We start from the raw sequence: 26,892 nt of genomic DNA, 5'->3' as shown, positions 1-26,892 counted from the left end.
CGCTCTCCCTTGTCACGAGGGGGAGGGCCTCCAGGACATTTGCTGAGCTGAGGAGGTCAGGCCCACCGGAGCTGTGCCGTCCTCAGCCCAGCAAACTTCAGCTTAGGCAGCCGGGAGCCTGTGCATTTAGCGCATGTTCAGCTCCTGGCTGCCTGGCCTGAACATAAAGAGTGTTTGTCTAGCTGTCCTTTCTTCAGCCTGACGTGCAATCTTTTTCTCCAAAAAGGGCGGGGCAGGGCCTCACTGCCCTTAAGGAGGGGCGGCTGCTGAAGTCAGGCCGCTTACAAGGAGGACCCTTCACCCAGGCAGCACTCAGTCCCTCCTCTGAGTCTCTCTTCTCTATGCACACTGGGGCGGGCCCTGGACATGGATGTGATGTGCATATCAGGCCTCTGTCCCGGATAAATAGGAAAAGGAAACTTGCAGCCAGAGCTGCACAGAAAAAAAAGTGTCACTCCAATGTTTCTGCGGGCGAGCCAGAGTTGAAGAGCGGTAGCCCGGCAGGCGCTGCCACATAGAGCAGTGGCCTGATAGAGTGCCTTAGAGGCCAGTGCAAAGCAAGGCTAGGCACTTGGGGGCAGTTTTACAAGCCCCTTGCGCCTCTTTTACACCGCCGTTGCGACGCAGTGGCGGCGCAAAGCCAGCGCCACTCTGCGGGGTATTTACAACGTGACGCATCTGGGAGATGCATCACGTTGTAAAGCCCTGCACCACATGTAGGCGTTACGGCGCAAGAACGCCTCCCAAAAGTGGCTGAGTGAAATCGACAAGATTTCAGTCAGCTACTTTTAAGGCCATGCTGCGTCAAAACCCTGCGCCTGCTTGAAGCAGGCGTAAGGTTTGACGCAGCATTTCAAGGATAGGGCACCCCCGAGCCTTGCTGGAGCTGCGTCGCGCCTGCGACGCAACTCCAGCAATGCGCCGCCTTTACGGCAGCAGATGCGTCACGCATCTGTCCATTTTTGCCCCATGGTGCGGCGCATCCATGGTGGCGCAGCCGTGACGCACAATAACTGGCGCATCCCTGCTGCCGATATGCAGGGATGCGCCAGTTATTGTAAATGTGCCCCAACGTGAAAAGCCCAGGCTGCGGCTTTGCTAGCTCTCCGGCTGGCACCTGAAGGGAGGTCGGAGCCAGTGTGTGATTGGAAAAGAAGCGAGCGCAAGGCTGGAGGAAGATTTGGCTATCTGTAGCAAGCTTGCCAAGGGTTGTTGGAGTGAAGCGTGCAAGTGAGGTGCAGTGCAGCAGGTTCCAGAGTGGAGGGGGTTGCCAGCACAAGAGACCTGAAGCGGCAGCCTCTCATGCCTACGGCCATACCTGTAGGTATGTTGCCACTCGCTGACACCAAGCTCGGCCCTTGCACAATCACACCTAATCTAACTCGCTAAGAGCACTTTTAAAAAAAAAAAGAAAAAACATATTCTGCTCTCCTCCTCTCCTCTCCGCTTTTTTTTCCTTCTTTTTTTTTTCATGTATTTTATACAAAATCCGGCATGGAGTTTACAATATGCGTGGCCCTTAACTGTAAACTCGAAAACTGAAAGAAAAGGAAGAAAAGCTTTGCCCTAGGACAGAGGGCTCCCAGTGGGGAGCTGCTGCAAGCTGCTGCTGCTGATGATGGGCAGCGCCGGCCCCGGTTCCGGGCCCCCCTCTCTCGGCTGGGAGCGAGCAGGGGGCTGCTGAGGCAGAGAGCCAGGCGGGTGACCTGAAGGGCCCTGGACTACTCGGGCCCTCACCTCACTCGCTCAGTGCAAAGCAAGAAGTGCCTGGAGGCCAGTGCGAAGCAAGGCTAGGCGCTTGTTAAATGAAAAGGCCAGGCTGCTGGTGTGCTGGTGCTGCTGCTGCTGCTAGTGCCGGCCCCTTTCTTTAGAAGGGCGGTCCCAGCTTCAGCAAGCGCGAGAGATGGCCGTGCTTGGCCGTGTGCAGGAACTTTGAAAGGGAGGGCAGGTGTTTAAAGGGACTGGAAGTGTTTAAATGCACTGGAAGGGAGCCTGGTGACGTGACAGGGGCTGGCTCAGCACAAGAGGCCTGCACCGGCAGGCTCTCGTGCCTACGGCCATACCACCCTGAATGCGCCCGATCTCGTCCGATCTCGGAAGCTAAGCAGGGTCGGGCCTGGTTAGTACTTGGATGGGAGACCGCCTGGGAATACCAGGTGCTGTAGGCATTTTGCTTCTCGCTAGAGGCACTTCTGGTTTTTTCTTCTTCTGTTTTTTGGGGGTGGGGGCATTTCTTCTATTCTTTTATTGTATCTTTCTTCAAAAAGAAAACGCCATCAAGTCCACAACACGCAGGGTCCATAACTTTCCATTCGGAAATTGAAAATTCGGCTGAACTTTACACTGGGTCAAAAAAGATGAAACCCTTTGCCCCAAGATAGGACAGGGGACAGGGGACAGGGGACCCACCCCCCAGCGCAGGGTTTTCTTCTGCTGCTGCTGGGCTGCTCCGGGTGCAGGATCGGTTCCTGGTCGCCCTCTTTTGGCCTTCCCCAGTAGCCCGGGAGCAGGGGGAGGGCTGAGGCAGAGAGGCAGGCAGCGAGTGCCGTTCAGTACAACCGAGAAGGGGCGCACACGCATACACACTCACTTACACTCATGCATTCACATGCAGACACTCGTACCCTCCCCCCCCCCCCCCCCTTTCGGGAGACTCACTCACAAATACACATACACTCATACATACTAACACGCACGAACCAAACAGTCAATAAACAAGCATTTACAACGCAATAGGGGGCGCAGCATTAAAGTTTGAGTTACTGGCATTGTAAATGACAATGCTTTGCATTAACCTTTTTTTATTTTTATTTGCAATTGGTATATAAACATTGTTTGTGAATGGTTAGCTGATGTGGTGGTGTCCCCGAGTGATGTGGTGGTGTCCCTGAGTGACGTGGTGGTACCCTTGAGTGGTGTCTCTGAGTGATGTGGTGGTGTCCCTGAGTGATGCGGTGGTGTTCCTGAGTGAAATGGTGTTTGAGGGTGAGGGTGTGAGGGTGAGAGGGTTGTGAGGGTGAGGGGTGTGAGGCTGTAAGGGCGAGTGAGGGTGTGTGAGGGTGAGTGAGCGTGTGTGAGGGTGAGGGTGTGTGAGGGTGAGGGTGTGTGAGGGTGAGTGATGGTGGGTGAGGGTGAGTGAGGGTGTGTGAGGGTCAGAGGGTGCTGCTTTGGAGGAGGGCGTGAAAACATATGTCAGTGCCCGTGGTCAAAGCAATTAAGATGTAATCCACCATTCTCCCCCTCTCCTGGACCCCATTCATATTCGAATCCCAGTTTTCCCTTTCCCTAAAAAACGCCAACTACTTTATAAGCCGGCCCACATTCCCCTCCCCAACACCCAGCTCTGCAGGTTGAAAGGGAGGGAGGGAGGGATGGATGGATGGATGGATGGACACACACACACACACACACACGTTACAACTTTACTTTCTTAATAAATCATTGTCACTAGATCGTATTTATTAATCAAGTATATATTCACTCACTGCTCTATCTCACACGCTGAGGAGCAGTCACACTCGGTCCCCGTGTTCTCTCTTCACGCACTCGCCAATCTCTCTCAAACAGACGCATGTATTTCTCTCCCACGCACATGCATTTCACCCTCGCTCTCTCTCACACTCCAAGCTGATTCCCCTTCTACATCTCCATCACACACGCCTGCCCACTACGGTTGCCCTTCTTTTCGCACATTCGCCACTCTCTCCTTCACACTTTGAGGCAAAACTCACTCACACCCAGCCCTCTTGCTCCCGCCTAGAAACACACACACACTCCGTCACACATACATATAGTATTCTACAAGCAGGGCAAGTAACTTTGGTCACGGCGAGCGTTCACTGACGTCACCTACATCATGGGGCTGTGGCGCGCGGCGGAGCCATCACCGTGAGCGTGCACGTCGGCAGCTCCGCGACTTACTCACGCGCGCGACGAAATCCCATGCGCGAGTGGCCAGTTCTTGTCTCTCCTTCTCCCATTGACGATGCTGGGCGCTTGGCCAGCTCTTGTCTCCACTCGTTGTCAGCTGAGCCGACGACTATAGTTCTCGCAGCGAGAGCGCGCTTTCACGTGCTTTTCGCAGACGAGACCTAAAAAGCGACACTCAACTGCTGCTGCAGGGCTCGGGGAGCTGCCAGGAGGGTTGGGACTGCTACCTTGGTCAGCCAATGAGGGGAGGCAGCAGTCCCTCACTGGTCACAGAGCAGGATGGGGGACAGAGTCAGCGACAGACACTCGGCCGTTGGCACTTCAGGGCTTAAAAACGAAGCGCCCCGCTACGAGGCTATCACGGACGCTCTCGCTTGTCACGAGGGGGAGGGCCTCCAGGACATTTGCTGAGCTGAGGAGGTCAGGCCCACCGGAGCTGTGCCGTCCTCAGCCCAGCAAACTTCAGCTTAGGCAGCCGGGAGCCTGTGCATTTAGCGCATGTTCAGCTCCTGGCTGCCTGGCCTGAACATAAAGAGTGTTTGTCTAGCTGTCCTTTCTTCAGCCTGACGTGCAATCTTTTTCTCCAAAAAGGGCGGGGCAGGGCCTCACTGCCCTTAAGGAGGGGCGGCTGCTGAAGTCAGGCCGCTTACAAGGAGGACCCTTCACCCAGGCAGCACTCAGTCCCTCCTCTGAGTCTCTCTTCTCTATGCACACTGGGGCGGGCCCTGGACATGGATGTGATGTGCATATCAGGCCTCTGTCCCGGATAAATAGGAAAAGGAAACTTGCAGCCAGAGCTGCACAGAAAAAAAAGTGTCACTCCAATGTTTCTGCGGGCGAGCCAGAGTTGAAGAGCGGTAGCCCGGCAGGCGCTGCCACATAGAGCAGTGGCCTGATAGAGTGCCTTAGAGGCCAGTGCAAAGCAAGGCTAGGCACTTGGGGGCAGTTTTACAAGCCCCTTGCGCCTCTTTTACACCGCCGTTGCGACGCAGTGGCGGCGCAAAGCCAGCGCCACTCTGCGGGGTATTTACAACGTGACGCATCTGGGAGATGCATCACGTTGTAAAGCCCTGCACCACATGTAGGCGTTACGGCGCAAGAACGCCTCCCAAAAGTGGCTGAGTGAAATCGACAAGATTTCAGTCAGCTACTTTTAAGGCCATGCTGCGTCAAAACCCTGCGCCTGCTTGAAGCAGGCGTAAGGTTTGACGCAGCATTTCAAGGATAGGGCACCCCCGAGCCTTGCTGGAGCTGCGTCGCGCCTGCGACGCAACTCCAGCAATGCGCCGCCTTTACGGCAGCAGATGCGTCACGCATCTGTCCATTTTTGCCCCATGGTGCGGCGCATCCATGGTGGCGCAGCCGTGACGCACAATAACTGGCGCATCCCTGCTGCCGATATGCAGGGATGCGCCAGTTATTGTAAATGTGCCCCAACGTGAAAAGCCCAGGCTGCGGCTTTGCTAGCTCTCCGGCTGGCACCTGAAGGGAGGTCGGAGCCAGTGTGTGATTGGAAAAGAAGCGAGTGCAAGGCTGGAGGAAGATTTGGCTATCTGTAGCAAGCTTGCCAAGGGTTGTTGGAGTGAAGCGTGCAAGTGAGGTGCAGTGCAGCAGGTTCCAGAGTGGAGGGGGTTGCCAGCACAAGAGACCTGAAGCGGCAGCCTCTCATGCCTACGGCCATACCTGTAGGTATGTTGCCACTCGCTGACACCAAGCTCGGCCCTTGCACAATCACACCTAATCTAACTCGCTAAGAGCACTTTTAAAAAAAAAAAGAAAAAACATATTCTGCTCTCCTCCTCTCCTCTCCGCTTTTTTTTCCTTCTTTTTTTTTTCATGTATTTTATACAAAATCCGGCATGGAGTTTACAATATGCGTGGCCCTTAACTGTAAACTCGAAAACTGAAAGAAAAGGAAGAAAAGCTTTGCCCTAGGACAGAGGGCTCCCAGTGGGGAGCTGCTGCAAGCTGCTGCTGCTGATGATGGGCAGCGCCGGCCCCGGTTCCGGGCCCCCCTCTCTCGGCTGGGAGCGAGCAGGGGGCTGCTGAGGCAGAGAGCCAGGCGGGTGACCTGAAGGGCCCTGGACTACTCGGGCCCTCACCTCACTCGCTCAGTGCAAAGCAAGAAGTGCCTGGAGGCCAGTGCGAAGCAAGGCTAGGCGCTTGTTAAATGAAAAGGCCAGGCTGCTGGTGTGCTGGTGCTGCTGCTGCTGCTAGTGCCGGCCCCTTTCTTTAGAAGGGCGGTCCCAGCTTCAGCAAGCGCGAGAGATGGCCGTGCTTGGCCGTGTGCAGGAACTTTGAAAGGGAGGGCAGGTGTTTAAAGGGACTGGAAGTGTTTAAATGCACTGGAAGGGAGCCTGGTGACGTGACAGGGGCTGGCTCAGCACAAGAGGCCTGCACCGGCAGGCTCTCGTGCCTACGGCCATACCACCCTGAATGCGCCCGATCTCGTCCGATCTCGGAAGCTAAGCAGGGTCGGGCCTGGTTAGTACTTGGATGGGAGACCGCCTGGGAATACCAGGTGCTGTAGGCATTTTGCTTCTCGCTAGAGGCACTTCTGGTTTTTTCTTCTTCTGTTTTTTGGGGGTGGGGGCATTTCTTCTATTCTTTTATTGTATCTTTCTTCAAAAAGAAAACGCCATCAAGTCCACAACACGCAGGGTCCATAACTTTCCATTCGGAAATTGAAAATTCGGCTGAACTTTACACTGGGTCAAAAAAGATGAAACCCTTTGCCCCAAGATAGGACAGGGGACAGGGGACAGGGGACCCACCCCCCAGCGCAGGGTTTTCTTCTGCTGCTGCTGGGCTGCTCCGGGTGCAGGATCGGTTCCTGGTCGCCCTCTTTTGGCCTTCCCCAGTAGCCCGGGAGCAGGGGGAGGGCTGAGGCAGAGAGGCAGGCAGCGAGTGCCGTTCAGTACAACCGAGAAGGGGCGCACACGCATACACACTCACTTACACTCATGCATTCACATGCAGACACTCGTACCCTCCCCCCCCCCCCCCCTTTCGGGAGACTCACTCACAAATACACATACACTCATACATACTAACACGCACGAACCAAACAGTCAATAAACAAGCATTTACAACGCAATAGGGGGCGCAGCATTAAAGTTTGAGTTACTGGCATTGTAAATGACAATGCTTTGCATTAACCTTTTTTTATTTTTATTTGCAATTGGTATATAAACATTGTTTGTGAATGGTTAGCTGATGTGGTGGTGTCCCCGAGTGATGTGGTGGTGTCCCTGAGTGACGTGGTGGTACCCTTGAGTGGTGTCTCTGAGTGATGTGGTGGTGTCCCTGAGTGATGCGGTGGTGTTCCTGAGTGAAATGGTGTTTGAGGGTGAGGGTGTGAGGGTGAGAGGGTTGTGAGGGTGAGGGGTGTGAGGCTGTAAGGGCGAGTGAGGGTGTGTGAGGGTGAGTGAGCGTGTGTGAGGGTGAGGGTGTGTGAGGGTGAGGGTGTGTGAGGGTGAGTGATGGTGGGTGAGGGTGAGTGAGGGTGTGTGAGGGTCAGAGGGTGCTGCTTTGGAGGAGGGCGTGAAAACATATGTCAGTGCCCGTGGTCAAAGCAATTAAGATGTAATCCACCATTCTCCCCCTCTCCTGGACCCCATTCATATTCGAATCCCAGTTTTCCCTTTCCCTAAAAAACGCCAACTACTTTATAAGCCGGCCCACATTCCCCTCCCCAACACCCAGCTCTGCAGGTTGAAAGGGAGGGAGGGAGGGATGGATGGATGGATGGATGGACACACACACACACACACACACGTTACAACTTTACTTTCTTAATAAATCATTGTCACTAGATCGTATTTATTAATCAAGTATATATTCACTCACTGCTCTATCTCACACGCTGAGGAGCAGTCACACTCGGTCCCCGTGTTCTCTCTTCACGCACTCGCCAATCTCTCTCAAACAGACGCATGTATTTCTCTCCCACGCACATGCATTTCACCCTCGCTCTCTCTCACACTCCAAGCTGATTCCCCTTCTACATCTCCATCACACACGCCTGCCCACTACGGTTGCCCTTCTTTTCGCACATTCGCCACTCTCTCCTTCACACTTTGAGGCAAAACTCACTCACACCCAGCCCTCTTGCTCCCGCCTAGAAACACACACACACTCCGTCACACATACATATAGTATTCTACAAGCAGGGCAAGTAACTTTGGTCACGGCGAGCGTTCACTGACGTCACCTACATCATGGGGCTGTGGCGCGCGGCGGAGCCATCACCGTGAGCGTGCACGTCGGCAGCTCCGCGACTTACTCACGCGCGCGACGAAATCCCATGCGCGAGTGGCCAGTTCTTGTCTCTCCTTCTCCCATTGACGATGCTGGGCGCTTGGCCAGCTCTTGTCTCCACTCGTTGTCAGCTGAGCCGACGACTATAGTTCTCGCAGCGAGAGCGCGCTTTCACGTGCTTTTCGCAGACGAGACCTAAAAAGCGACACTCAACTGCTGCTGCAGGGCTCGGGGAGCTGCCAGGAGGGTTGGGACTGCTACCTTGGTCAGCCAATGAGGGGAGGCAGCAGTCCCTCACTGGTCACAGAGCAGGATGGGGGACAGAGTCAGCGACAGACACTCGGCCGTTGGCACTTCAGGGCTTAAAAACGAAGCGCCCCGCTACGAGGCTATCACGGACGCTCTCCCTTGTCACGAGGGGGAGGGCCTCCAGGACATTTGCTGAGCTGAGGAGGTCAGGCCCACCGGAGCTGTGCCGTCCTCAGCCCAGCAAACTTCAGCTTAGGCAGCCGGGAGCCTGTGCATTTAGCGCATGTTCAGCTCCTGGCTGCCTGGCCTGAACATAAAGAGTGTTTGTCTAGCTGTCCTTTCTTCAGCCTGACGTGCAATCTTTTTCTCCAAAAAGGGCGGGGCAGGGCCTCACTGCCCTTAAGGAGGGGCGGCTGCTGAAGTCAGGCCGCTTACAAGGAGGACCCTTCACCCAGGCAGCACTCAGTCCCTCCTCTGAGTCTCTCTTCTCTATGCACACTGGGGCGGGCCCTGGACATGGATGTGATGTGCATATCAGGCCTCTGTCCCGGATAAATAGGAAAAGGAAACTTGCAGCCAGAGCTGCACAGAAAAAAAAGTGTCACTCCAATGTTTCTGCGGGCGAGCCAGAGTTGAAGAGCGGTAGCCCGGCAGGCGCTGCCACATAGAGCAGTGGCCTGATAGAGTGCCTTAGAGGCCAGTGCAAAGCAAGGCTAGGCACTTGGGGGCAGTTTTACAAGCCCCTTGCGCCTCTTTTACACCGCCGTTGCGACGCAGTGGCGGCGCAAAGCCAGCGCCACTCTGCGGGGTATTTACAACGTGACGCATCTGGGAGATGCATCACGTTGTAAAGCCCTGCACCACATGTAGGCGTTACGGCGCAAGAACGCCTCCCAAAAGTGGCTGAGTGAAATCGACAAGATTTCAGTCAGCTACTTTTAAGGCCATGCTGCGTCAAAACCCTGCGCCTGCTTGAAGCAGGCGTAAGGTTTGACGCAGCATTTCAAGGATAGGGCACCCCCGAGCCTTGCTGGAGCTGCGTCGCGCCTGCGACGCAACTCCAGCAATGCGCCGCCTTTACGGCAGCAGATGCGTCACGCATCTGTCCATTTTTGCCCCATGGTGCGGCGCATCCATGGTGGCGCAGCCGTGACGCACAATAACTGGCGCATCCCTGCTGCCGATATGCAGGGATGCGCCAGTTATTGTAAATGTGCCCCAACGTGAAAAGCCCAGGCTGCGGCTTTGCTAGCTCTCCGGCTGGCACCTGAAGGGAGGTCGGAGCCAGTGTGTGATTGGAAAAGAAGCGAGTGCAAGGCTGGAGGAAGATTTGGCTATCTGTAGCAAGCTTGCCAAGGGTTGTTGGAGTGAAGCGTGCAAGTGAGGTGCAGTGCAGCAGGTTCCAGAGTGGAGGGGGTTGCCAGCACAAGAGACCTGAAGCGGCAGCCTCTCATGCCTACGGCCATACCTGTAGGTATGTTGCCACTCGCTGACACCAAGCTCGGCCCTTGCACAATCACACCTAATCTAACTCGCTAAGAGCACTTTTAAAAAAAAAAAGAAAAAACATATTCTGCTCTCCTCCTCTCCTCTCCGCTTTTTTTTCCTTCTTTTTTTTTTCATGTATTTTATACAAAATCCGGCATGGAGTTTACAATATGCGTGGCCCTTAACTGTAAACTCGAAAACTGAAAGAAAAGGAAGAAAAGCTTTGCCCTAGGACAGAGGGCTCCCAGTGGGGAGCTGCTGCAAGCTGCTGCTGCTGATGATGGGCAGCGCCGGCCCCGGTTCCGGGCCCCCCTCTCTCGGCTGGGAGCGAGCAGGGGGCTGCTGAGGCAGAGAGCCAGGCGGGTGACCTGAAGGGCCCTGGACTACTCGGGCCCTCACCTCACTCGCTCAGTGCAAAGCAAGAAGTGCCTGGAGGCCAGTGCGAAGCAAGGCTAGGCGCTTGTTAAATGAAAAGGCCAGGCTGCTGGTGTGCTGGTGCTGCTGCTGCTGCTAGTGCCGGCCCCTTTCTTTAGAAGGGCGGTCCCAGCTTCAGCAAGCGCGAGAGATGGCCGTGCTTGGCCGTGTGCAGGAACTTTGAAAGGGAGGGCAGGTGTTTAAAGGGACTGGAAGTGTTTAAATGCACTGGAAGGGAGCCTGGTGACGTGACAGGGGCTGGCTCAGCACAAGAGGCCTGCACCGGCAGGCTCTCGTGCCTACGGCCATACCACCCTGAATGCGCCCGATCTCGTCCGATCTCGGAAGCTAAGCAGGGTCGGGCCTGGTTAGTACTTGGATGGGAGACCGCCTGGGAATACCAGGTGCTGTAGGCATTTTGCTTCTCGCTAGAGGCACTTCTGGTTTTTTCTTCTTCTGTTTTTTGGGGGTGGGGGCATTTCTTCTATTCTTTTATTGTATCTTTCTTCAAAAAGAAAACGCCATCAAGTCCACAACACGCAGGGTCCATAACTTTCCATTCGGAAATTGAAAATTCGGCTGAACTTTACACTGGGTCAAAAAAGATGAAACCCTTTGCCCCAAGATAGGACAGGGGACAGGGGACAGGGGACCCACCCCCCAGCGCAGGGTTTTCTTCTGCTGCTGCTGGGCTGCTCCGGGTGCAGGATCGGTTCCTGGTCGCCCTCTTTTGGCCTTCCCCAGTAGCCCGGGAGCAGGGGGAGGGCTGAGGCAGAGAGGCAGGCAGCGAGTGCCGTTCAGTACAACCGAGAAGGGGCGCACACGCATACACACTCACTTACACTCATGCATTCACATGCAGACACTCGTACCCTCCCCCCCCCCCCCCCCTTTCGGGAGACTCACTCACAAATACACATACACTCATACATACTAACACGCACGAACCAAACAGTCAATAAACAAGCATTTACAACGCAATAGGGGGCGCAGCATTAAAGTTTGAGTTACTGGCATTGTAAATGACAATGCTTTGCATTAACCTTTTTTTATTTTTATTTGCAATTGGTATATAAACATTGTTTGTGAATGGTTAGCTGATGTGGTGGTGTCCCCGAGTGATGTGGTGGTGTCCCTGAGTGACGTGGTGGTACCCTTGAGTGGTGTCTCTGAGTGATGTGGTGGTGTCCCTGAGTGATGCGGTGGTGTTCCTGAGTGAAATGGTGTTTGAGGGTGAGGGTGTGAGGGTGAGAGGGTTGTGAGGGTGAGGGGTGTGAGGCTGTAAGGGCGAGTGAGGGTGTGTGAGGGTGAGTGAGCGTGTGTGAGGGTGAGGGTGTGTGAGGGTGAGGGTGTGTGAGGGTGAGTGATGGTGGGTGAGGGTGAGTGAGGGTGTGTGAGGGTCAGAGGGTGCTGCTTTGGAGGAGGGCGTGAAAACATATGTCAGTGCCCGTGGTCAAAGCAATTAAGATGTAATCCACCATTCTCCCCCTCTCCTGGACCCCATTCATATTCGAATCCCAGTTTTCCCTTTCCCTAAAAAACGCCAACTACTTTATAAGCCGGCCCACATTCCCCTCCCCAACACCCAGCTCTGCAGGTTGAAAGGGAGGGAGGGAGGGATGGATGGATGGATGGATGGACACACACACACACACACACACGTTACAACTTTACTTTCTTAATAAATCATTGTCACTAGATCGTATTTATTAATCAAGTATATATTCACTCACTGCTCTATCTCACACGCTGAGGAGCAGTCACACTCGGTCCCCGTGTTCTCTCTTCACGCACTCGCCAATCTCTCTCAAACAGACGCATGTATTTCTCTCCCACGCACATGCATTTCACCCTCGCTCTCTCTCACACTCCAAGCTGATTCCCCTTCTACATCTCCATCACACACGCCTGCCCACTACGGTTGCCCTTCTTTTCGCACATTCGCCACTCTCTCCTTCACACTTTGAGGCAAAACTCACTCACACCCAGCCCTCTTGCTCCCGCCTAGAAACACACACACACTCCGTCACACATACATATAGTATTCTACAAGCAGGGCAAGTAACTTTGGTCACGGCGAGCGTTCACTGACGTCACCTACATCATGGGGCTGTGGCGCGCGGCGGAGCCATCACCGTGAGCGTGCACGTCGGCAGCTCCGCGACTTACTCACGCGCGCGACGAAATCCCATGCGCGAGTGGCCAGTTCTTGTCTCTCCTTCTCCCATTGACGATGCTGGGCGCTTGGCCAGCTCTTGTCTCCACTCGTTGTCAGCTGAGCCGACGACTATAGTTCTCGCAGCGAGAGCGCGCTTTCACGTGCTTTTCGCAGACGAGACCTAAAAAGCGACACTCAACTGCTGCTGCAGGGCTCGGGGAGCTGCCAGGAGGGTTGGGACTGCTACCTTGGTCAGCCAATGAGGGGAGGCAGCAGTCCCTCACTGGTCACAGAGCAGGATGGGGGACAGAGTCAGCGACAGACACTCGGCCGTTGGCACTTCAGGGCTTAAAAACGAAGCGCCCCGCTACGAGGCTATCACGGACGCTCTCCCTTGTCACGAGGGGGAGGGCCTCCAGGACATTTGCTGAGCTGAGGAGGTCAGGCCCACCGGAGCTGTGCCGTCCTCAGCCCAGCAAACTTCAGCTTAGGCAGCCGGGAGCCTGTGCATTTAGCGCATGTTCAGCTCCTGGCTGCCTGGCCTGAACATAAAGAGTGTTTGTCTAGCTGTCCTTTCTTCAGCCTGACGTGCAATCTTTTTCTCCAAAAAGGGCGGGGCAGGGCCTCACTGCCCTTAAGGAGGGGCGGCTGCTGAAGTCAGGCCGCTTACAAGGAGGACCCTTCACCCAGGCAGCACTCAGTCCCTCCTCTGAGTCTCTCTTCTCTATGCACACTGGGGCGGGCCCTGGACATGGATGTGATGTGCATATCAGGCCTCTGTCCCGGATAAATAGGAAAAGGAAACTTGCAGCCAGAGCTGCACAGAAAAAAAAGTGTCACTCCAATGTTTCTGCGGGCGAGCCAGAGTTGAAGAGCGGTAGCCCGGCAGGCGCTGCCACATAGAGCAGTGGCCTGATAGAGTGCCTTAGAGGCCAGTGCAAAGCAAGGCTAGGCACTTGGGGGCAGTTTTACAAGCCCCTTGCGCCTCTTTTACACCGCCGTTGCGACGCAGTGGCGGCGCAAAGCCAGCGCCACTCTGCGGGGTATTTACAACGTGACGCATCTGGGAGATGCATCACGTTGTAAAGCCCTGCACCACATGTAGGCGTTACGGCGCAAGAACGCCTCCCAAAAGTGGCTGAGTGAAATCGACAAGATTTCAGTCAGCTACTTTTAAGGCCATGCTGCGTCAAAACCCTGCGCCTGCTTGAAGCAGGCGTAAGGTTTGACGCAGCATTTCAAGGATAGGGCACCCCCGAGCCTTGCTGGAGCTGCGTCGCGCCTGCGACGCAACTCCAGCAATGCGCCGCCTTTACGGCAGCAGATGCGTCACGCATCTGTCCATTTTTGCCCCATGGTGCGGCGCATCCATGGTGGCGCAGCCGTGACGCACAATAACTGGCGCATCCCTGCTGCCGATATGCAGGGATGCGCCAGTTATTGTAAATGTGCCCCAACGTGAAAAGCCCAGGCTGCGGCTTTGCTAGCTCTCCGGCTGGCACCTGAAGGGAGGTCGGAGCCAGTGTGTGATTGGAAAAGAAGCGAGCGCAAGGCTGGAGGAAGATTTGGCTATCTGTAGCAAGCTTGCCAAGGGTTGTTGGAGTGAAGCGTGCAAGTGAGGTGCAGTGCAGCAGGTTCCAGAGTGGAGGGGGTTGCCAGCACAAGAGACCTGAAGCGGCAGCCTCTCATGCCTACGGCCATACCTGTAGGTATGTTGCCACTCGCTGACACCAAGCTCGGCCCTTGCACAATCACACCTAATCTAACTCGCTAAGAGCACTTTTAAAAAAAAAAAGAAAAAACATATTCTGCTCTCCTCCTCTCCTCTCCGCTTTTTTTTCCTTCTTTTTTTTTTCATGTATTTTATACAAAATCCGGCATGGAGTTTACAATATGCGTGGCCCTTAACTGTAAACTCGAAAACTGAAAGAAAAGGAAGAAAAGCTTTGCCCTAGGACAGAGGGCTCCCAGTGGGGAGCTGCTGCAAGCTGCTGCTGCTGATGATGGGCAGCGCCGGCCCCGGTTCCGGGCCCCCCTCTCTCGGCTGGGAGCGAGCAGGGGGCTGCTGAGGCAGAGAGCCAGGCGGGTGACCTGAAGGGCCCTGGACTACTCGGGCCCTCACCTCACTCGCTCAGTGCAAAGCAAGAAGTGCCTGGAGGCCAGTGCGAAGCAAGGCTAGGCGCTTGTTAAATGAAAAGGCCAGGCTGCTGGTGTGCTGGTGCTGCTGCTGCTGCTAGTGCCGGCCCCTTTCTTTAGAAGGGCGGTCCCAGCTTCAGCAAGCGCGAGAGATGGCCGTGCTTGGCCGTGTGCAGGAACTTTGAAAGGGAGGGCAGGTGTTTAAAGGGACTGGAAGTGTTTAAATGCACTGGAAGGGAGCCTGGTGACGTGACAGGGGCTGGCTCAGCACAAGAGGCCTGCACCGGCAGGCTCTCGTGCCTACGGCCATACCACCCTGAATGCGCCCGATCTCGTCCGATCTCGGAAGCTAAGCAGGGTCGGGCCTGGTTAGTACTTGGATGGGAGACCGCCTGGGAATACCAGGTGCTGTAGGCATTTTGCTTCTCGCTAGAGGCACTTCTGGTTTTTTCTTCTTCTGTTTTTTGGGGGTGGGGGCATTTCTTCTATTCTTTTATTGTATCTTTCTTCAAAAAGAAAACGCCATCAAGTCCACAACACGCAGGGTCCATAACTTTCCATTCGGAAATTGAAAATTCGGCTGAACTTTACACTGGGTCAAAAAAGATGAAACCCTTTGCCCCAAGATAGGACAGGGGACAGGGGACAGGGGACCCACCCCCCAGCGCAGGGTTTTCTTCTGCTGCTGCTGGGCTGCTCCGGGTGCAGGATCGGTTCCTGGTCGCCCTCTTTTGGCCTTCCCCAGTAGCCCGGGAGCAGGGGGAGGGCTGAGGCAGAGAGGCAGGCAGCGAGTGCCGTTCAGTACAACCGAGAAGGGGCGCACACGCATACACACTCACTTACACTCATGCATTCACATGCAGACACTCGTACCCTCCCCCCCCCCCCCCCCTTTCGGGAGACTCACTCACAAATACACATACACTCATACATACTAACACGCACGAACCAAACAGTCAATAAACAAGCATTTACAACGCAATAGGGGGCGCAGCATTAAAGTTTGAGTTACTGGCATTGTAAATGACAATGCTTTGCATTAACCTTTTTTTATTTTTATTTGCAATTGGTATATAAACATTGTTTGTGAATGGTTAGCTGATGTGGTGGTGTCCCCGAGTGATGTGGTGGTGTCCCTGAGTGACGTGGTGGTACCCTTGAGTGGTGTCTCTGAGTGATGTGGTGGTGTCCCTGAGTGATGCGGTGGTGTTCCTGAGTGAAATGGTGTTTGAGGGTGAGGGTGTGAGGGTGAGAGGGTTGTGAGGGTGAGGGGTGTGAGGCTGTAAGGGCGAGTGAGGGTGTGTGAGGGTGAGTGAGCGTGTGTGAGGGTGAGGGTGTGTGAGGGTGAGGGTGTGTGAGGGTGAGTGATGGTGGGTGAGGGTGAGTGAGGGTGTGTGAGGGTCAGAGGGTGCTGCTTTGGAGGAGGGCGTGAAAACATATGTCAGTGCCCGTGGTCAAAGCAATTAAGATGTAATCCACCATTCTCCCCCTCTCCTGGACCCCATTCATATTCGAATCCCAGTTTTCCCTTTCCCTAAAAAACGCCAACTACTTTATAAGCCGGCCCACATTCCCCTCCCCAACACCCAGCTCTGCAGGTTGAAAGGGAGGGAGGGAGGGATGGATGGATGGATGGATGGACACACACACACACACACACACGTTACAACTTTACTTTCTTAATAAATCATTGTCACTAGATCGTATTTATTAATCAAGTATATATTCACTCACTGCTCTATCTCACACGCTGAGGAGCAGTCACACTCGGTCCCCGTGTTCTCTCTTCACGCACTCGCCAATCTCTCTCAAACAGACGCATGTATTTCTCTCCCACGCACATGCATTTCACCCTCGCTCTCTCTCACACTCCAAGCTGATTCCCCTTCTACATCTCCATCACACACGCCTGCCCACTACGGTTGCCCTTCTTTTCGCACATTCGCCACTCTCTCCTTCACACTTTGAGGCAAAACTCACTCACACCCAGCCCTCTTGCTCCCGCCTAGAAACACACACACACTCCGTCACACATACATATAGTATTCTACAAGCAGGGCAAGTAACTTTGGTCACGGCGAGCGTTCACTGACGTCACCTACATCATGGGGCTGTGGCGCGCGGCGGAGCCATCACCGTGAGCGTGCACGTCGGCAGCTCCGCGACTTACTCACGCGCGCGACGAAATCCCATGCGCGAGTGGCCAGTTCTTGTCTCTCCTTCTCCCATTGACGATGCTGGGCGCTTGGCCAGCTCTTGTCTCCACTCGTTGTCAGCTGAGCCGACGACTATAGTTCTCGCAGCGAGAGCGCGCTTTCACGTGCTTTTCGCAGACGAGACCTAAAAAGCGACACTCAACTGCTGCTGCAGGGCTCGGGGAGCTGCCAGGAGGGTTGGGACTGCTACCTTGGTCAGCCAATGAGGGGAGGCAGCAGTCCCTCACTGGTCACAGAGCAGGATGGGGGACAGAGTCAGCGACAGACACTCGGCCGTTGGCACTTCAGGGCTTAAAAACGAAGCGCCCCGCTACGAGGCTATCACGGACGCTCTCCCTTGTCACGAGGGGGAGGGCCTCCAGGACATTTGCTGAGCTGAGGAGGTCAGGCCCACCGGAGCTGTGCCGTCCTCAGCCCAGCAAACTTCAGCTTAGGCAGCCGGGAGCCTGTGCATTTAGCGCATGTTCAGCTCCTGGCTGCCTGGCCTGAACATAAAGAGTGTTTGTCTAGCTGTCCTTTCTTCAGCCTGACGTGCAATCTTTTTCTCCAAAAAGGGCGGGGCAGGGCCTCACTGCCCTTAAGGAGGGGCGGCTGCTGAAGTCAGGCCGCTTACAAGGAGGACCCTTCACCCAGGCAGCACTCAGTCCCTCCTCTGAGTCTCTCTTCTCTATGCACACTGGGGCGGGCCCTGGACATGGATGTGATGTGCATATCAGGCCTCTGTCCCGGATAAATAGGAAAAGGAAACTTGCAGCCAGAGCTGCACAGAAAAAAAAGTGTCACTCCAATGTTTCTGCGGGCGAGCCAGAGTTGAAGAGCGGTAGCCCGGCAGGCGCTGCCACATAGAGCAGTGGCCTGATAGAGTGCCTTAGAGGCCAGTGCAAAGCAAGGCTAGGCACTTGGGGGCAGTTTTACAAGCCCCTTGCGCCTCTTTTACACCGCCGTTGCGACGCAGTGGCGGCGCAAAGCCAGCGCCACTCTGCGGGGTATTTACAACGTGACGCATCTGGGAGATGCATCACGTTGTAAAGCCCTGCACCACATGTAGGCGTTACGGCGCAAGAACGCCTCCCAAAAGTGGCTGAGTGAAATCGACAAGATTTCAGTCAGCTACTTTTAAGGCCATGCTGCGTCAAAACCCTGCGCCTGCTTGAAGCAGGCGTAAGGTTTGACGCAGCATTTCAAGGATAGGGCACCCCCGAGCCTTGCTGGAGCTGCGTCGCGCCTGCGACGCAACTCCAGCAATGCGCCGCCTTTACGGCAGCAGATGCGTCACGCATCTGTCCATTTTTGCCCCATGGTGCGGCGCATCCATGGTGGCGCAGCCGTGACGCACAATAACTGGCGCATCCCTGCTGCCGATATGCAGGGATGCGCCAGTTATTGTAAATGTGCCCCAACGTGAAAAGCCCAGGCTGCGGCTTTGCTAGCTCTCCGGCTGGCACCTGAAGGGAGGTCGGAGCCAGTGTGTGATTGGAAAAGAAGCGAGCGCAAGGCTGGAGGAAGATTTGGCTATCTGTAGCAAGCTTGCCAAGGGTTGTTGGAGTGAAGCGTGCAAGTGAGGTGCAGTGCAGCAGGTTCCAGAGTGGAGGGGGTTGCCAGCACAAGAGACCTGAAGCGGCAGCCTCTCATGCCTACGGCCATACCTGTAGGTATGTTGCCACTCGCTGACACCAAGCTCGGCCCTTGCACAATCACACCTAATCTAACTCGCTAAGAGCACTTTTAAAAAAAAAAAGAAAAAACATATTCTGCTCTCCTCCTCTCCTCTCCGCTTTTTTTTCCTTCTTTTTTTTTTCATGTATTTTATACAAAATCCGGCATGGAGTTTACAATATGCGTGGCCCTTAACTGTAAACTCGAAAACTGAAAGAAAAGGAAGAAAAGCTTTGCCCTAGGACAGAGGGCTCCCAGTGGGGAGCTGCTGCAAGCTGCTGCTGCTGATGATGGGCAGCGCCGGCCCCGGTTCCGGGCCCCCCTCTCTCGGCTGGGAGCGAGCAGGGGGCTGCTGAGGCAGAGAGCCAGGCGGGTGACCTGAAGGGCCCTGGACTACTCGGGCCCTCACCTCACTCGCTCAGTGCAAAGCAAGAAGTGCCTGGAGGCCAGTGCGAAGCAAGGCTAGGCGCTTGTTAAATGAAAAGGCCAGGCTGCTGGTGTGCTGGTGCTGCTGCTGCTGCTAGTGCCGGCCCCTTTCTTTAGAAGGGCGGTCCCAGCTTCAGCAAGCGCGAGAGATGGCCGTGCTTGGCCGTGTGCAGGAACTTTGAAAGGGAGGGCAGGTGTTTAAAGGGACTGGAAGTGTTTAAATGCACTGGAAGGGAGCCTGGTGACGTGACAGGGGCTGGCTCAGCACAAGAGGCCTGCACCGGCAGGCTCTCGTGCCTACGGCCATACCACCCTGAATGCGCCCGATCTCGTCCGATCTCGGAAGCTAAGCAGGGTCGGGCCTGGTTAGTACTTGGATGGGAGACCGCCTGGGAATACCAGGTGCTGTAGGCATTTTGCTTCTCGCTAGAGGCACTTCTGGTTTTTTCTTCTTCTGTTTTTTGGGGGTGGGGGCATTTCTTCTATTCTTTTATTGTATCTTTCTTCAAAAAGAAAACGCCATCAAGTCCACAACACGCAGGGTCCATAACTTTCCATTCGGAAATTGAAAATTCGGCTGAACTTTACACTGGGTCAAAAAAGATGAAACCCTTTGCCCCAAGATAGGACAGGGGACAGGGGACAGGGGACCCACCCCCCAGCGCAGGGTTTTCTTCTGCTGCTGCTGGGCTGCTCCGGGTGCAGGATCGGTTCCTGGTCGCCCTCTTTTGGCCTTCCCCAGTAGCCCGGGAGCAGGGGGAGGGCTGAGGCAGAGAGGCAGGCAGCGAGTGCCGTTCAGTACAACCGAGAAGGGGCGCACACGCATACACACTCACTTACACTCATGCATTCACATGCAGACACTCGTACCCTCCCCCCCCCCCCCCCCTTTCGGGAGACTCACTCACAAATACACATACACTCATACATACTAACACGCACGAACCAAACAGTCAATAAACAAGCATTTACAACGCAATAGGGGGCGCAGCATTAAAGTTTGAGTTACTGGCATTGTAAATGACAATGCTTTGCATTAACCTTTTTTTATTTTTATTTGCAATTGGTATATAAACATTGTTTGTGAATGGTTAGCTGATGTGGTGGTGTCCCCGAGTGATGTGGTGGTGTCCCTGAGTGACGTGGTGGTACCCTTGAGTGGTGTCTCTGAGTGATGTGGTGGTGTCCCTGAGTGATGCGGTGGTGTTCCTGAGTGAAATGGTGTTTGAGGGTGAGGGTGTGAGGGTGAGAGGGTTGTGAGGGTGAGGGGTGTGAGGCTGTAAGGGCGAGTGAGGGTGTGTGAGGGTGAGTGAGCGTGTGTGAGGGTGAGGGTGTGTGAGGGTGAGGGTGTGTGAGGGTGAGTGATGGTGGGTGAGGGTGAGTGAGGGTGTGTGAGGGTCAGAGGGTGCTGCTTTGGAGGAGGGCGTGAAAACATATGTCAGTGCCCGTGGTCAAAGCAATTAAGATGTAATCCACCATTCTCCCCCTCTCCTGGACCCCATTCATATTCGAATCCCAGTTTTCCCTTTCCCTAAAAAACGCCAACTACTTTATAAGCCGGCCCACATTCCCCTCCCCAACACCCAGCTCTGCAGGTTGAAAGGGAGGGAGGGAGGGATGGATGGATGGATGGATGGACACACACACACACACACACACGTTACAACTTTACTTTCTTAATAAATCATTGTCACTAGATCGTATTTATTAATCAAGTATATATTCACTCACTGCTCTATCTCACACGCTGAGGAGCAGTCACACTCGGTCCCCGTGTTCTCTCTTCACGCACTCGCCAATCTCTCTCAAACAGACGCATGTATTTCTCTCCCACGCACATGCATTTCACCCTCGCTCTCTCTCACACTCCAAGCTGATTCCCCTTCTACATCTCCATCACACACGCCTGCCCACTACGGTTGCCCTTCTTTTCGCACATTCGCCACTCTCTCCTTCACACTTTGAGGCAAAACTCACTCACACCCAGCCCTCTTGCTCCCGCCTAGAAACACACACACACTCCGTCACACATACATATAGTATTCTACAAGCAGGGCAAGTAACTTTGGTCACGGCGAGCGTTCACTGACGTCACCTACATCATGGGGCTGTGGCGCGCGGCGGAGCCATCACCGTGAGCGTGCACGTCGGCAGCTCCGCGACTTACTCACGCGCGCGACGAAATCCCATGCGCGAGTGGCCAGTTCTTGTCTCTCCTTCTCCCATTGACGATGCTGGGCGCTTGGCCAGCTCTTGTCTCCACTCGTTGTCAGCTGAGCCGACGACTATAGTTCTCGCAGCGAGAGCGCGCTTTCACGTGCTTTTCGCAGACGAGACCTAAAAAGCGACACTCAACTGCTGCTGCAGGGCTCGGGGAGCTGCCAGGAGGGTTGGGACTGCTACCTTGGTCAGCCAATGAGGGGAGGCAGCAGTCCCTCACTGGTCACAGAGCAGGATGGGGGACAGAGTCAGCGACAGACACTCGGCCGTTGGCACTTCAGGGCTTAAAAACGAAGCGCCCCGCTACGAGGCTATCACGGACGCTCTCCCTTGTCACGAGGGGGAGGGCCTCCAGGACATTTGCTGAGCTGAGGAGGTCAGGCCCACCGGAGCTGTGCCGTCCTCAGCCCAGCAAACTTCAGCTTAGGCAGCCGGGAGCCTGTGCATTTAGCGCATGTTCAGCTCCTGGCTGCCTGGCCTGAACATAAAGAGTGTTTGTCTAGCTGTCCTTTCTTCAGCCTGACGTGCAATCTTTTTCTCCAAAAAGGGCGGGGCAGGGCCTCACTGCCCTTAAGGAGGGGCGGCTGCTGAAGTCAGGCCGCTTACAAGGAGGACCCTTCACCCAGGCAGCACTCAGTCCCTCCTCTGAGTCTCTCTTCTCTATGCACACTGGGGCGGGCCCTGGACATGGATGTGATGTGCATATCAGGCCTCTGTCCCGGATAAATAGGAAAAGGAAACTTGCAGCCAGAGCTGCACAGAAAAAAAAGTGTCACTCCAATGTTTCTGCGGGCGAGCCAGAGTTGAAGAGCGGTAGCCCGGCAGGCGCTGCCACATAGAGCAGTGGCCTGATAGAGTGCCTTAGAGGCCAGTGCAAAGCAAGGCTAGGCACTTGGGGGCAGTTTTACAAGCCCCTTGCGCCTCTTTTACACCGCCGTTGCGACGCAGTGGCGGCGCAAAGCCAGCGCCACTCTGCGGGGTATTTACAACGTGACGCATCTGGGAGATGCATCACGTTGTAAAGCCCTGCACCACATGTAGGCGTTACGGCGCAAGAACGCCTCCCAAAAGTGGCTGAGTGAAATCGACAAGATTTCAGTCAGCTACTTTTAAGGCCATGCTGCGTCAAAACCCTGCGCCTGCTTGAAGCAGGCGTAAGGTTTGACGCAGCATTTCAAGGATAGGGCACCCCCGAGCCTTGCTGGAGCTGCGTCGCGCCTGCGACGCAACTCCAGCAATGCGCCGCCTTTACGGCAGCAGATGCGTCACGCATCTGTCCATTTTTGCCCCATGGTGCGGCGCATCCATGGTGGCGCAGCCGTGACGCACAATAACTGGCGCATCCCTGCTGCCGATATGCAGGGATGCGCCAGTTATTGTAAATGTGCCCCAACGTGAAAAGCCCAGGCTGCGGCTTTGCTAGCTCTCCGGCTGGCACCTGAAGGGAGGTCGGAGCCAGTGTGTGATTGGAAAAGAAGCGAGCGCAAGGCTGGAGGAAGATTTGGCTATCTGTAGCAAGCTTGCCAAGGGTTGTTGGAGTGAAGCGTGCAAGTGAGGTGCAGTGCAGCAGGTTCCAGAGTGGAGGGGGTTGCCAGCACAAGAGACCTGAAGCGGCAGCCTCTCATGCCTACGGCCATACCTGTAGGTATGTTGCCACTCGCTGACACCAAGCTCGGCCCTTGCACAATCACACCTAATCTAACTCGCTAAGAGCACTTTTAAAAAAAAAAAGAAAAAACATATTCTGCTCTCCTCCTCTCCTCTCCGCTTTTTTTTCCTTCTTTTTTTTTTCATGTATTTTATACAAAATCCGGCATGGAGTTTACAATATGCGTGGCCCTTAACTGTAAACTCGAAAACTGAAAGAAAAGGAAGAAAAGCTTTGCCCTAGGACAGAGGGCTCCCAGTGGGGAGCTGCTGCAAGCTGCTGCTGCTGATGATGGGCAGCGCCGGCCCCGGTTCCGGGCCCCCCTCTCTCGGCTGGGAGCGAGCAGGGGGCTGCTGAGGCAGAGAGCCAGGCGGGTGACCTGAAGGGCCCTGGACTACTCGGGCCCTCACCTCACTCGCTCAGTGCAAAGCAAGAAGTGCCTGGAGGCCAGTGCGAAGCAAGGCTAGGCGCTTGTTAAATGAAAAGGCCAGGCTGCTGGTGTGCTGGTGCTGCTGCTGCTGCTAGTGCCGGCCCCTTTCTTTAGAAGGGCGGTCCCAGCTTCAGCAAGCGCGAGAGATGGCCGTGCTTGGCCGTGTGCAGGAACTTTGAAAGGGAGGGCAGGTGTTTAAAGGGACTGGAAGTGTTTAAATGCACTGGAAGGGAGCCTGGTGACGTGACAGGGGCTGGCTCAGCACAAGAGGCCTGCACCGGCAGGCTCTCGTGCCTACGGCCATACCACCCTGAATGCGCCCGATCTCGTCCGATCTCGGAAGCTAAGCAGGGTCGGGCCTGGTTAGTACTTGGATGGGAGACCGCCTGGGAATACCAGGTGCTGTAGGCATTTTGCTTCTCGCTAGAGGCACTTCTGGTTTTTTCTTCTTCTGTTTTTTGGGGGTGGGGGCATTTCTTCTATTCTTTTATTGTATCTTTCTTCAAAAAGAAAACGCCATCAAGTCCACAACACGCAGGGTCCATAACTTTCCATTCGGAAATTGAAAATTCGGCTGAACTTTACACTGGGTCAAAAAAGATGAAACCCTTTGCCCCAAGATAGGACAGGGGACAGGGGACAGGGGACCCACCCCCCAGCGCAGGGTTTTCTTCTGCTGCTGCTGGGCTGCTCCGGGTGCAGGATCGGTTCCTGGTCGCCCTCTTTTGGCCTTCCCCAGTAGCCCGGGAGCAGGGGGAGGGCTGAGGCAGAGAGGCAGGCAGCGAGTGCCGTTCAGTACAACCGAGAAGGGGCGCACACGCATACACACTCACTTACACTCATGCATTCACATGCAGACACTCGTACCCTCCCCCCCCCCCCCCCCTTTCGGGAGACTCACTCACAAATACACATACACTCATACATACTAACACGCACGAACCAAACAGTCAATAAACAAGCATTTACAACGCAATAGGGGGCGCAGCATTAAAGTTTGAGTTACTGGCATTGTAAATGACAATGCTTTGCATTAACCTTTTTTTATTTTTATTTGCAATTGGTATATAAACATTGTTTGTGAATGGTTAGCTGATGTGGTGGTGTCCCCGAGTGATGTGGTGGTGTCCCTGAGTGACGTGGTGGTACCCTTGAGTGGTGTCTCTGAGTGATGTGGTGGTGTCCCTGAGTGATGCGGTGGTGTTCCTGAGTGAAATGGTGTTTGAGGGTGAGGGTGTGAGGGTGAGAGGGTTGTGAGGGTGAGGGGTGTGAGGCTGTAAGGGCGAGTGAGGGTGTGTGAGGGTGAGTGAGCGTGTGTGAGGGTGAGGGTGTGTGAGGGTGAGGGTGTGTGAGGGTGAGTGATGGTGGGTGAGGGTGAGTGAGGGTGTGTGAGGGTCAGAGGGTGCTGCTTTGGAGGAGGGCGTGAAAACATATGTCAGTGCCCGTGGTCAAAGCAATTAAGATGTAATCCACCATTCTCCCCCTCTCCTGGACCCCATTCATATTCGAATCCCAGTTTTCCCTTTCCCTAAAAAACGCCAACTACTTTATAAGCCGGCCCACATTCCCCTCCCCAACACCCAGCTCTGCAGGTTGAAAGGGAGGGAGGGAGGGATGGATGGATGGATGGATGGACACACACACACACACACACACGTTACAACTTTACTTTCTTAATAAATCATTGTCACTAGATCGTATTTATTAATCAAGTATATATTCACTCACTGCTCTATCTCACACGCTGAGGAGCAGTCACACTCGGTCCCCGTGTTCTCTCTTCACGCACTCGCCAATCTCTCTCAAACAGACGCATGTATTTCTCTCCCACGCACATGCATTTCACCCTCGCTCTCTCTCACACTCCAAGCTGATTCCCCTTCTACATCTCCATCACACACGCCTGCCCACTACGGTTGCCCTTCTTTTCGCACATTCGCCACTCTCTCCTTCACACTTTGAGGCAAAACTCACTCACACCCAGCCCTCTTGCTCCCGCCTAGAAACACACACACACTCCGTCACACATACATATAGTATTCTACAAGCAGGGCAAGTAACTTTGGTCACGGCGAGCGTTCACTGACGTCACCTACATCATGGGGCTGTGGCGCGCGGCGGAGCCATCACCGTGAGCGTGCACGTCGGCAGCTCCGCGACTTACTCACGCGCGCGACGAAATCCCATGCGCGAGTGGCCAGTTCTTGTCTCTCCTTCTCCCATTGACGATGCTGGGCGCTTGGCCAGCTCTTGTCTCCACTCGTTGTCAGCTGAGCCGACGACTATAGTTCTCGCAGCGAGAGCGCGCTTTCACGTGCTTTTCGCAGACGAGACCTAAAAAGCGACACTCAACTGCTGCTGCAGGGCTCGGGGAGCTGCCAGGAGGGTTGGGACTGCTACCTTGGTCAGCCAATGAGGGGAGGCAGCAGTCCCTCACTGGTCACAGAGCAGGATGGGGGACAGAGTCAGCGACAGACACTCGGCCGTTGGCACTTCAGGGCTTAAAAACGAAGCGCCCCGCTACGAGGCTATCACGGACGCTCTCCCTTGTCACGAGGGGGAGGGCCTCCAGGACATTTGCTGAGCTGAGGAGGTCAGGCCCACCGGAGCTGTGCCGTCCTCAGCCCAGCAAACTTCAGCTTAGGCAGCCGGGAGCCTGTGCATTTAGCGCATGTTCAGCTCCTGGCTGCCTGGCCTGAACATAAAGAGTGTTTGTCTAGCTGTCCTTTCTTCAGCCTGACGTGCAATCTTTTTCTCCAAAAAGGGCGGGGCAGGGCCTCACTGCCCTTAAGGAGGGGCGGCTGCTGAAGTCAGGCCGCTTACAAGGAGGACCCTTCACCCAGGCAGCACTCAGTCCCTCCTCTGAGTCTCTCTTCTCTATGCACACTGGGGCGGGCCCTGGACATGGATGTGATGTGCATATCAGGCCTCTGTCCCGGATAAATAGGAAAAGGAAACTTGCAGCCAGAGCTGCACAGAAAAAAAAGTGTCACTCCAATGTTTCTGCGGGCGAGCCAGAGTTGAAGAGCGGTAGCCCGGCAGGCGCTGCCACATAGAGCAGTGGCCTGATAGAGTGCCTTAGAGGCCAGTGCAAAGCAAGGCTAGGCACTTGGGGGCAGTTTTACAAGCCCCTTGCGCCTCTTTTACACCGCCGTTGCGACGCAGTGGCGGCGCAAAGCCAGCGCCACTCTGCGGGGTATTTACAACGTGACGCATCTGGGAGATGCATCACGTTGTAAAGCCCTGCACCACATGTAGGCGTTACGGCGCAAGAACGCCTCCCAAAAGTGGCTGAGTGAAATCGACAAGATTTCAGTCAGCTACTTTTAAGGCCATGCTGCGTCAAAACCCTGCGCCTGCTTGAAGCAGGCGTAAGGTTTGACGCAGCATTTCAAGGATAGGGCACCCCCGAGCCTTGCTGGAGCTGCGTCGCGCCTGCGACGCAACTCCAGCAATGCGCCGCCTTTACGGCAGCAGATGCGTCACGCATCTGTCCATTTTTGCCCCATGGTGCGGCGCATCCATGGTGGCGCAGCCGTGACGCACAATAACTGGCGCATCCCTGCTGCCGATATGCAGGGATGCGCCAGTTATTGTAAATGTGCCCCAACGTGAAAAGCCCAGGCTGCGGCTTTGCTAGCTCTCCGGCTGGCACCTGAAG

At 55.0% G+C, this 26,892-nt stretch overlaps 6 non-coding genes across 6 annotated transcripts; all 6 read left to right on the top strand.

Moving 5' to 3' along the window:
- Positions 1-2,049: 2,049 nt before the first annotated feature.
- LOC147663201 (5S ribosomal RNA) lies at positions 2,050-2,168 on the top strand. The gene has a single exon (XR_015305372.1). It is a non-coding gene; the product is annotated as a 5S ribosomal RNA (ribosomal RNA).
- A 4,176-nt stretch (positions 2,169-6,344) lies between these two features.
- Positions 6,345-6,463, top strand: LOC147663200 (5S ribosomal RNA). The gene has a single exon (XR_015305371.1). It is a non-coding gene; the product is annotated as a 5S ribosomal RNA (ribosomal RNA).
- A 4,175-nt stretch (positions 6,464-10,638) lies between these two features.
- LOC147663199 (5S ribosomal RNA) lies at positions 10,639-10,757 on the top strand. The gene has a single exon (XR_015305370.1). It is a non-coding gene; the product is annotated as a 5S ribosomal RNA (ribosomal RNA).
- Positions 10,758-14,933: 4,176 nt separating this feature from the next.
- Positions 14,934-15,052, top strand: LOC147663198 (5S ribosomal RNA). Its single transcript, XR_015305369.1, has one exon. It is a non-coding gene; the product is annotated as a 5S ribosomal RNA (ribosomal RNA).
- Positions 15,053-19,228: 4,176 nt separating this feature from the next.
- LOC147663197 (5S ribosomal RNA) lies at positions 19,229-19,347 on the top strand. The gene has a single exon (XR_015305368.1). It is a non-coding gene; the product is annotated as a 5S ribosomal RNA (ribosomal RNA).
- A 4,176-nt stretch (positions 19,348-23,523) lies between these two features.
- LOC147663196 (5S ribosomal RNA) lies at positions 23,524-23,642 on the top strand. Its single transcript, XR_015305367.1, has one exon. It is a non-coding gene; the product is annotated as a 5S ribosomal RNA (ribosomal RNA).
- Positions 23,643-26,892: the final 3,250 nt, after the last annotated feature.

The sequence above is a fragment of the Lissotriton vulgaris genome, unplaced genomic scaffold, assembly GCF_964263255.1.
Source record: "Lissotriton vulgaris unplaced genomic scaffold, aLisVul1.2 SCAFFOLD_2536, whole genome shotgun sequence".
Lineage (NCBI taxonomy): Eukaryota > Metazoa > Chordata > Amphibia > Caudata > Salamandridae > Lissotriton > Lissotriton vulgaris.
This window is presented reverse-complemented; position numbering and strand designations above follow the sequence as displayed.